Below are 12,414 nucleotides of genomic sequence, written 5' to 3'. Positions count from 1 at the left end.
CCCTCAAAGAAAACAAAAGAAGCTAAAGCTTCATCAATTACCACAAAGAAGAACCTATTAGGGAATGTGAACCAGGTATGTCTTCAAAGAAGGAAGAGAAACTCTGAAAAATGCACTCAGATGCAGAACTAGCTGGTCCTTTCAAATTTGCAAATGAAACTGGGGTAAGTTGCTATGCAAATGTAGCAATGAATATTCTATTTCAATTGTCACCAATTGTTAACAATATTTACTTACACAGTACAGACCAATTGTGTTTGCAAATGTTAGTGCTTCATATTAACGCAACAAACCATCCTGACAACACGTACAGTGTGCATGGAATAAGGCAACAATTGGACCACTGTGATAGAATGTTGAGATTCACTATAAACTCACAAGAAGATCCACAAGAATTTCTAATGTACTTACTACTAGTATTGGAAAACAAAAGCATACCTGTAAATGAAATCTTCCAGATTTTGTACATGTGGAAACATACATGCACTCTGTAGCAATGTGATACAGGAACAAATCCCAAATGAGCGATTTGTGTATGTTTACATACCTAATTGTGAATCTATTCCATTTCAGCAACTTGTACAGAATGCAAACCATGGCATATTATGTACTATTTGCAATTCAGACAATCGCTCCACCTTACTGATACAATCACATAGTGCCTACATAATACTTATGCTTCTACGTTATAATGCAGATGGTACTAAAAAAAACTGAAAACTGACTGGATTCACACACGGTCAAGTGTCACTTGGAAAGAAAACCTTTACAACAATAGGTATTATCTACCATGCAGGAGCTACAACCAATGCAGGTCACTACACAGCATACATTAAAAAGAAATGTCGATGGTTCAAATGTAACAATAGCACCATTACTCTAAAGCAGAGATTGCCAGCTAATCTTACAAATTGATTGATTGATTGTTTATTTGTATAGCGCCTATACACAATGTGTTTCAAAGCGCTTCAAGGAGGGAGGGAACATAGGAAAATACAGTTAGATTCAGTTAAAGTCCTTGAAACAATACAGAATGTGAAAAATAACTATCATACTAGACCTGTCGACATTTCTGATAGTGCAAGTGCATAGGAACAAGTAAGGCAAGAGGTAATGGAAAAGAGGGAGAAACAAAGCAAGCAGTAACATTACTATGTCTGACGACAATCAATGTAGTGCAGGAGGTATACAAGAGGAGGATTGGGAGGGGGGCACAGTGGGAAATGAGGGGGCGAAGGAGAAGAACAAAGCACGCTACTGACCAAATTTTTTAGTGACAAATTTAAAAAGCAGGGGTGGGGAGAGGGAGAAAAACAAGGGAGGAGGAGGGGAGACAGACAAGCTGCTATCAAATGCGTATTTAATCTTCTTAAAGCCAAAATGTAATAAATAATGTGTACTTCAAGATTACCAAATAATTATGTGAAAGACTACAAACAGTTATAATACGCCTACAGGTATCTAACTGCCCAAGAGGATATAACAACGACACAAATAAATGAATATCACAGATCTGTAAGAACAAATGCACAGTTAGAATACGCCCATAGGTATCTAACTGTTGTTAAAAATCGGCAGCAAGGCAACAAGCATAACATTAATCAGAAAGAAGAAGGAAGCACTCAAAGATAACAAGGAAGTAGTTAGTACCATAGCAAATAAAGTTTTTTTTTTAAATCCGACAAGGATTTTTTTTCCCCAGACCCAAGGAATAGAAAAACAAACACAGAAACTGAGCGGAATGCACAATACACTGATTTGTAAACTAAATATGAGGGTAAAAAAAAAGTTACCTGTCTATTATGCAATGTAGTAAGTTTTCATAAAATACAAAAACTAACATACCTTTTTCTTTTATCACATAAATTAACAAAGGATACTTCCGCCAAGTACTAAAGGCATTTTAAACATATATGGATTCTGAATAAAGTAAGGTGTAAGTATATTAGCAGTCATTTTGTACTCAAGCGAACCTACACGTCAAATCTATGGTAGCAATATGCTGCTGTGTCTGGATCTGGCCCTTGCATCTTGGTTGTGTAACCTACCACCTACGCCTTATGAGCAAGGTACAAAGAGTGTAGTTCCTACCCACAACCATCGCTGCATATCAAAACCATGGTCCTTGTAAATTAACTACTTTTAAGTTTGCAGCCAAGACGCTAGGACGTATACACAACTACCGCATTACACCACACCCATATTCACTTATAACCCCACTGCTTATGACTTCAGTGTACGGTGCCTGGCCTTTGGACATGCAGGCAACACTCTGGGTCCAGGGCAGAAACACTACAGCATATTGGAACCATTGTGCCTTGTAATTTCACTACGTACAAAGTTGGTTTTGGGAGCATAGCCTTCGGCCATGCTCCCAAAACGCTACGTCCTCCACACAACCATCTTAATGATGTTGCATAGTATAAGTGTACCTATAGCTGTGATATGCTGCAGTAGTTTGTAGCCACAGGCTACAGACGTGAGTGTGAGGCCATAGATGTATCAATGAATTGGTATACAGTATGTAAAATCCATAGGTGCTTACCACTGCATTGCATATTACTTTGTTCAACTACTCTACATCCTTGCCACTACTACCACACCATATGACATCCATTGGGGCATGTAACAACACTACGTACAAATGTGCGTTTGGGGGCATGGCCTTCGGCCATGCACCCATAAATGCAGCCCCTCCCCACAGCCACCTGAGTGATGCACTACCACACCATATCACACCCATTGTGCCTTGTAAGTACACTACATATAACTGTGCTGTTGGGTGCATGGCCTATGGCCATGCACGCATGACTGCAGAACCTCCCCACAGCCACCTGAGTGATGTCCAATACTAGGGGTGTCTCTGTAGCTGTGAAATGCTGCAGTGATTGTGGGCAGGGTCTAAAATTTTAGGTGTATGTCCATACATATCAATATATGGATGTGAAGTGGCTTATAACTTCGGTGCTTAGAAGCCTAGACTGTACACACTCCCCACAACCATCTGATCAATAATGAATACTACAGGTATACCCATTGCTGTGACATGCTGCAGTGGCTGTGGCTAGGGCCTACAGTCTTGTAAGTATGGCGTCCGGCCTACGGCCTACGGCCATGCACCCAAGACTGTAGGCCCCGACCACAATCACAGCAGCATATTACACCCAGTAGCACACCCATAAAAGGAAACATTGTAAATGTAGCATGTACTGAATTTGTACCCAAATCTCTGGGAGCTGGCCACACCTGCCAGATACATAATCAATTGTGTGGGTGTGAAATATAAAATTGATAAGCTGCAGTGGTTGTGCGCAGTGTCTACATGCTTGGGTGTTTGCCATACAGCCTGCAACCATGCACCCAAAAGTATACATCTTGGCCACAACCACCGCACTAGATAAAACCCATGTTGGCTTCTAAGTTATAACTTTGTACCCAACCATGCACGCAAGAATGCAGGGTCTCCCCACAACCACCTCAGTGATGTGTGGTAGTTGTGGTTTTTCTATAGCTGTGGTATCCTTCAGTGCTTCTGGCCAGAGGCTGCACTCCTAGCTGTATGTCCATGGATATTACATGGGATAGATGTGCAGTGGCTTGGACGTCCAGTGCTTATAACTTTGTTCTTGGGTGCACTTCGGCCATGCACCCAAGAGTGTACACACTCCCCACAACCAGGCAATCGATACGTAATACTACGAGTGTATTCATGGGTGTGACATGCTGCAGTGGTTGTGGCCAGGGCCTACAGTCTTGGAAGTAAGGCCTTTGGCCTTCGGCTGACGGCCATGCATCCAAGACTCTAGGCCCTGGCCACAACCACCGTAGCATGTCACACCCATGGCGGCGTACTAATGAATACAATACCCATAGGAAAAGTAATGCAATTACGGCATGTTGTCAATTTCAATGGTCGCTAACACCAGGTGTGTCCTTACAACAGTTACAAGTTGCCTTTCCACTGCATGGACTGAAATACTACCGTTATTGGACCCCACATTTTCTGTGCGTACAAAGTGGCCAAAGAAAATACATCATGGAGACCGACCGCCAGAACAAATGCATTGATCACCCATGTCTTACTGTCTGAACCTTTCCCAACGCTCTATGACACAGCAAAAGAGTTTTATAAATCTAGCATGTTTGTGCTGGTTGTCGCTCCGTTATCGGCGGATCCATGATGTCGGGCGCATCCAAACAATCTGATGAAGAACACGGCTCGCTGCAGCCAATCGGCAGAGAAGTCGCGTGTCCGTGGTCATGACACCAGCCCCTTAGCCAATCGGATTCTTGTCCGCGGAGCGAACAGGTACGTGTGACCGCGGAGCGGACAGAGATATCACTAATTTTTTAAGACCTACTTTTTGGTCATTTTAAAGAAAAGTACTGCACGGATTGTCAACAAATTTTCAAAACCACGCTTTCGGGACCAAGCCCCTGCCGCAAATTTGGTGAAAATCCGTCCAGCGTGTTGGCCTGTAGCCGTGTGCAAAGTTTTTCCCCCATTCAGTCTATGGGGAAAAAAAAGACGTTTTGGGACCCCCCTTATAACTTTCCCCCCCTGGACGAATCCTCACCAAACTTTGCAAAGAAAAATTCAGAGTAGCCCATATACTTTTTTTGCAAAGGTTAGTGAGGATTCGTCCAGGGGGATCGAACTTATAAGCCGCCCAAAAAGGGTTCTTCCTATGGAACCAGCAACTTAACCATAACTACACGGCCACTATCGTGGCCGTGTAATATTTGGTGATGATTTGGTATATTTGTGTATGATATAAATTGTTCATTGGAATATTTGCACTAGTCACTTTATGGGGTGCACACAATACTTTAGATGCTTTTAATAAGGTGCTTTATGTGATAACATGTAATGAATAGAATCGTTGAATTATAGTTGTTGAGTTTAAATGAGGAGGTTGTATTTTCCTTTGCAGATAGTTGCCCAAGATAGCATATTCTTGAATGTATTACTAAGATTCTTCGTTGAAATGTAGGCCTAACCAATGTTTGTCACATAGCGTTAGAGGTAGAGGATCTCGATAATTTGGTGTTCTTAAATTCCAGATACAATTTGAAAAACCGGGCAAATATGTCCCTTGCAAATGTGGCTTTTTCTTCCCCAGGCAGACTGTAGCAATTACCATTCATGGCAACATCCCTAACACATTTATTGTTGTAGATAGTAACATCTGGCTGCAGGAGCCAGTACATATTTGGCACAGGTACTTCAATAGGGAAGCCCCCAGGATACATCTGGATGTTCCCCTCTAAAATTCACACATGCTGAAACAATCTAGTACAGGTTCCTATGCAAGTAGACTCACTGAGGGAAGCTGGGTGCCCTAGGACACACTCTCAGGGGTAAATCGGGGGTTTCTCAGGTTGCCCAAATGATATGTGCATGCCTGATGAGGCCTTCAACGAGGACTCACCAAGTTGTGTAAAGCACATCAGTGAAAATCAAAGATATTCAGGGCCTTACAGCACAAGTGCAGGAATAAATGTCGGTCTCACGCTCCTAATTGTGAATGACTCTGTACCAGCAATATCAACCTTAAGAGCAGCAGCCATATCATAAACCCGAGAATATCCTTGTATGCCACTCTAATCAAGCATGATGAACATTTCTTAGGTCAGAGTCTTGCAGAAGCATATGCTCTGGGGTGTTATGATAGAAATATGTTCCCCAGTGAATAACAGAGACCAGGAAGTTGAAAGCTTTCATTTCAATCCTCCACGGAGCATCAGTGCTACCATCCCACATCACGTGCTCAGTGACAACTCCCCCACCCTTTCTGCCAGGACTGCAATGAAGGTGTGTTAATTACAGTGAGTACCTTCGTAAAGTGCAACCGGTCCTCCCCTATAATTCCACAGAACTTCTCCCCGGAGCTCTGCCTGGAATTAAAGGGGAGGACCTGTTGCACTGGTTACGCTGGTTGCTGGTGTGATCCAGAAACAATGGAAAGTAGCAATTATCACAAACTATGGAAAACTACGGGAGTCTCTTTAATGAGAATGTTAAAGCTGCTATTAGATTATATAAGGCCAACATCAGGAGCAGTAGGTATACAACAATTATGCCAATCTGTTTGGGATAGGAGCACTGTTAGGTCATGCATAAGAGGATGAATATTGTGCCGTGTCTGCTGCTTGTTAGTGCTTTGAAGACCTATCTCATGAACTCCAGTATCCCATGATGAGAAAAAGGCAGGCCAATCATCCTGCACGGTGGCTCAGTATCAGGTTTCTGATGGTGCTCATTGTGGTGTTGGCAAGAATCCAATGGCCTACAGTGAATAGTGGATGCTGCAGCTTTACCAGTACCGTGCAGCGTAGTACCCTATTTGTCAACTTTAAGGGAACAGCACATTACAATGCCAAAAGTCAGCAACCGAGCAAGCAAGAGTTGAAAGTCTATCACAGAGTCAGGAGGGACAAATGTCTCTTTGTGTGTCACCAGTGAGTATTGTTTTTTATCCTTAAATCTGTTTTCCTTCAGAAGCTTTCGAAATCTTGAGCAAAGGTGATATACATAAACCATGATCTATATCACTGCTATTTTGTTCATTTGTATTAATGTAGTTAATTGTGATATTATTATTATTATTTCAAAGTGTTTCTAAAATATTGACTTGTTTTAACTTACTTTGTCCGATTTGAAGCTCCCTTGTGCCTCATTTTGTGAACACATCCAATGCAAATGTATTTCGAGAGAATTGTGTTCCTTCTTATAATATAATTCCCAACTTTACTAGAACAGGAATTGTTTGCAATGAGTGCTGTTATGTGTCGTTACTTGTGACAGATGACTGTCTCAGACTTGCATTCCAAGCATACTCTGACTTCGCCGATTGAGATGAAACTGAACATTATTTTATTTTTTATGCAAAGGAAATGTCAGTGTGTATTTTGCGTTGCTCATTTTATTCTGCGGTCATCGTCTGATGAAAATGTTTATGGGACTTTCGAAAGCTGATTCAATGTACCAGTAATGCATAATATCACAGCTAGTGTAATAAAAGGTCATCATCATCAAATAAGATTATTTCAGATGTACAACATTGATAAAACTTTTTAAAAAATCAATAAATTATAGATAGAATCAGCATTGTCTCGGGAGGATAGCTAAGGGGCAACATGCTCGCCTTGGCAGCAAGACGACAGAGCAACACAGGTTCGATCGCCGGTCAGCGCTTAGAAATCTCTGGGTATTAAGCGTTATAAATAACCTACCATATTCATTTCCAGCACATATTTGACACTCAAATATGAAATATATCCTGAAGAACAATGCAGTTTGCATAGAAGATGAATCCAGTCTGATCTGATGTCAAAAGTCATTGGTTCTAATCAGGCAAGCAATATCAATATATTCAAAAATAAAATTCTATCACAGTTCATACACATCTTAGATTCAAACATTTGAAACCTATTTGACATGTCTATGACATTATGGATCATAATGAACATGCTAAAATCAACATATTGCAATCCTAGCCTACCAGCAAGATAAGCAGGGCATGAAGCATATGATAGAACAGACATACGGCACACAGGCTTGGAGTAATCGAGCCATTTATTAATAAACAGCCTTTGTGCTTTAAAGTAAATAACAACATGCAAATAAATGTCAGCTCACATACACTCACCTGCAGTGATCCTATCAACGTTCCCTATGGGCCTAAAGCACAATTGTAAGCTCTTTTTAGAGAAATGTAAGGAACTCTCTATGGAGCTCAACACTGAGAAAACCAAAAGTTATAGTGTTTGCGCCCAGGTCCTCAGAAAAAGTGTAAACTGAAAATAGAAACCCTGGGGAAAGTGCTAGAACAAGTCAGTACATATGACTATTTGGGGATAAGGTTCTCGGAAGATCTGGGCAGTGGAACACACATCATAAAGGCAGTGGCCACACTTGAGAAACACAGCAGGGGGGTCTGACGCTTTTATTATAGTCATGGCGGAGGATCAATTTCCCCTGTCAATTCAGCTCTACAAAAGTCAAGGATTATTAGCCACAATGTATGGTGCACAGCTGTGGGCATTACCTAAAGCACCAGCACTCAAGAAAGCAGATAACAATTTACTGAGAACATTCTTGAAGCATCCCAGGGGCGCTCCAATGGCTGGTCTCCACTGGGAATGCAATATTAAACCAATAGCTGAGGTACTGGCGATAAGACCACTAATGTATTGGTGTGGAAATTGGAGGACCCGGAGCTGGAACCTTATAGAAATGCATTCAGAGGTTTTATTGATGTCCCCGGCTCACGCTCCCTGCCATGGTCGAGATGTCTACATTGTGGACTTTATGGGCTGGATATGACAGGCCTTTGGCTTGCCCCAGAAAGTATGCCTTCCAATGGGAAAACAATGTTAAGCACAAAAGTCGTACTGTGTTAACAAATGGTATGAAAACAGCATGTCAAAATCTAAGCACAAACACTTTATTCTTGGCTTCAAAACCTGAGGAAGGCTTTGAGCCATACCTTCACCTGGTAAGGCCTTATTTATCCAGTTGCGCAATAACGCCTTAAAAATAGCAATATACACAGCAAAATGGTCAAGATCAGACTATTATAGTTGCAAACTGTGTGGGGCGCATAGGGAATCATTGATTCACTTTCTTTTCTTGTGCCCGGCATTCACAGCCCTAAAGCACGTCTACCTAATACCACTGCTAAGAAGGGGGGCTGTGGAAAACACCTCACAAGTGGCTGAACTATGCAAACAAACCACAGATATTAAAGCAGTCCAGCTTGTCTCAAAGTATGTATATGGGGCCTGGCTTCACAGAATTCGGTTAATGGTCATGAACCATCCCCTGAATCTAATGGACGCATTATTGATTTGACAGCATTATACCTTTTATTTAATGCATCTCTGACCGAATAAGAATAGTGTATTTCTAGCATTTTGTGTATTTGTATGTGTGTGACAATGAAATGTGTTTATGTACGTGCATGACAAAGAAGGAAATGCTTTTATGGTTTCACAACTGAATAAAGTTATGTATAAACACATATACTAACCAATAACTCAGTGTATTAAATAAGCATACAACAACAAATATCTTTTTATTATCCAATGACTACGAATTCACAGAAAAAGGTATTTCAGAATAGAACGATGATGACATGTTTTAATTAAGTTTTGAAGTCGTGGCTATGTTCGGGAACCTATTTGAAGTCTCTACGACATTATAAACGATAATGAACATGCTAAAATCAACATATTGCAATCCTAGCGAACCAGCAGGTAAAGTAGAGAATAAAGCCTATGAATGAACAGACGGACGGTACAAACGCTTGGATTAATCGAGCCATTCATTTATAAACGGCCTTCGTATTTTAAAGTAAATGACAACATGCAAATAAATGTCATCTCACATATACTAACCTGCTGTGATCCTATCAACTTCCCCTATTGACCTAAAGAACAATTTGAAGCTCTTTTTAGAGAAATGTAAGGAACTCTGTATGGATCTCAACACTGAGAAAACCAAAGGTTATGGTGTTTGCTCCCAGGTCCTCAAAAAAGTGTAAACTGACAAAAGAAACCCAGGGGAAAGTGCTAGAACAAGTCAGTACATATGACTATTTGGGGATAAGGTTCTCGGAATATCTGGGCTGGGGGGCATATATCACAAAGGCAGTGGCCACACTTTAAAAACACAGATGGGGGGGGGGGGTCTGATGCTTTTATTATAGTCATGGCGAAGGACCAATTTCCCCTGGAAATTCAGCTCTTCAAAGGTCAAGGATTATCAGCCACAATGTATGGTGGAGGGTTGTGGGCATTAATTAAAGCACCAGCACTCAAGAGAGCAGATGATAATTTCCTGAGAACACTCTTGCAGCAGCCCATAAGCGCTCACATGGCTAGTCTCTACTGAGAATCCGACCTCAAACCAATATCTGAGGTACTGGCGATAAGACCACTAATGTATTGGTGTAGAATTTGGAGTAGCCCGGAGCTGGAACCTTATAGAAATGCATTCAGAGGTGTTAATGATGTCCCCGGGTCGCGCTCCCTGCCATGGTCGAGATGTGTACATTTTGGACTTTAAGGGCTGTATTTGACAGGCCTTTGTCTTGCACCAGAAAATATGCCTTCCAATGGGTTTATGGTCTATTCATCACAAATAATGCATCGAAAAGACAATCCATTGATTGAAATGCATCGAAAATAAATGCACTGAAATGTTATCTTTTACATTAAAAGTACATGTCCATAGAAACGTATCCATCGATTTTAGAAATGGGTAAGTTTCAATGGATATGTACTTTTAAATGTAAAAAAAAAGCATTTCCATGCTTTTTTTTACGATAAAATGTTACATGGCGCTGTCAGCCCCTTGTAATGTTATACTGATTATTGTATATTGTGGGGTGTTTCCTCCGCTAACCCCCCCACACCCACGCACACCCCACTTAACCCTAACCCAACCCTAACCCTAACCCGAACTCCAACCCTAACTCTAACTCTAACCCTAACCCTAAACCAACCCTAACCCTAAATCTAACCCTTAATCTAACCCTTAATCTAACCTAACCCCTAATCTAACCCTTAATCTAACCCTTAATCTAACTCTAACCCTTACCCTAGCCATAACCCTATCTATCTCTAACCCTAACCCTAAAGCAACTCTAACCCTAAATCTAACCCTTAATCTAACCCTTAATCTAACCCCTAATCTAGCCCTTAATCTAACCCTTAATGTAACCCTAAATCTAACCGTAAATCTAACCATAACTCCAACCCTAACTCTAACTCTATCCCTAACCCTAAACCATTGCTAAACCTAAATCTAACCCTTAATCAAACCCCTAAACTAATCCTTAATCTAACCCTAAATCTAAACCTAAATCTAACCCTAGCCCTAACCCTAACCCTATCCATCGAAACAAACCATCAAAATCTATTCAATGAATTTGCTTTTCGATGGAAAAGCAATTCAATGCATACATTTCAATGGAAATTTATTTGATTAAATATTTTCGATGGAAAGTCCAAATACCCTTCCAATGGGAAAACAATAGTAAAACGTTGTACTGTGTTAACAAATTGTTTGAAAACAGCATGTCAAAAACTAAGCACAGGCGCTTTAATCTTGGCTTCGAAACCTGAGGAAGGCTTTGAGCCATACCTTGAACTGGTAAATCCGGGCTATGCCAGGGCCTTATTTATCCAGATGCAGAATAACTTCTTAAAAATAGTAACATACACAGCAAAATGGTCAGGATCAGACTATTATAGTTGTAAACTGTGTGGGGCACATAGGGAATGATATGACATGATAGTTTATTTATATAGCGCCTATACACAATGTATTTCAAAGTGCTTCAAGGCAAGGGAGGGAACAAGGGAAAATACGACAACATTTTTACAGGCCATGAACAGTAAGGATGTGAAATTAACTATAATACTCGGCCTGACGACATTTCAGATAGTGCAAGAGCTAAGATATAGGTAAGGAAGGGAGGGGGAGAGTGGGAAGGAAATGGAAACAGACAGGCGACTACCGTACTAGGCCTGACAACATTTCTGGCAGAGCTGGAGAAAAACAAAAGGTGAGGGAGAGGGTTGCAGAAAGGGAGGGGAGGAACAAAACAAGCGACTATCATAGTCGGCCTGACGAGATTTCAGATAGTGCAAGAGCTAAGATATAGATAAGGAAGGGAGGGGGAGAGTGGGAAAGAAATGGAAACAGACAGGCGACTTCCGTACTAGGCCTGACAACATTTCCGGCAGAGCTGGAGAAAAACAAAAGGTGAGGGAGAGGGCTGCATAAAGGAAGGGGAGAAACAAAACAAGCGACTATCGTACTAGGCCTGACAACGATTTAGATTGTGCTGGAGCGAGTTGGGGAACAGTAAGGGGATGGGGGAGCGACAAACGAGTTTTCTATCATGCTAGGTCCAGGGGCAATTCTGATAGAGTAAGTGCATAGAAGAAGGTAAGGGGATGAGATAGGAGAAGGGAGGGGAGGAGAGAAAAGAGAGTAAGCAGTCAAAAAGAGTGGAGAAGCTAGAGGGGAGAGTGAATACAATTGCAGAAGTCAGTAGTAACAAATAATGTTGCAAGCCACGTTACAAGATGAAGATGGGAGCACCATGATTCAGGGCCACCATGAGTACAAAATGCAAAGGAAGTCCAGCATGAGAGTTGAGACAGGGTGACGCACGCCAAGCAATGAAGTCCATAAAATAAATTGATTCACTTTCTTTTCTTGTGCCCAGCATTCACAGCCCTAAGGCACTTCTATCTGATACCACTGCTAAGAAGTATGGCTGTTGAAAACACCTCACAAGTGGTTGAACTATGCAAACAAACCACGGATATAAAGCAGTCCAGCTTGTGTTGAAGTATGTATATGGGGCCTGGCTTAACAGAATTCGTTTAATGGTC

This window comes from Ambystoma mexicanum, chromosome 13 (genome assembly GCF_040938575.1).
Source record: "Ambystoma mexicanum isolate Mex_15411 chromosome 13, UKY_AmexF1_1, whole genome shotgun sequence".
Taxonomy (NCBI): Eukaryota; Metazoa; Chordata; class Amphibia; order Caudata; family Ambystomatidae; genus Ambystoma; species Ambystoma mexicanum.
Note: the sequence above shows the minus strand (reverse complement) of the source record.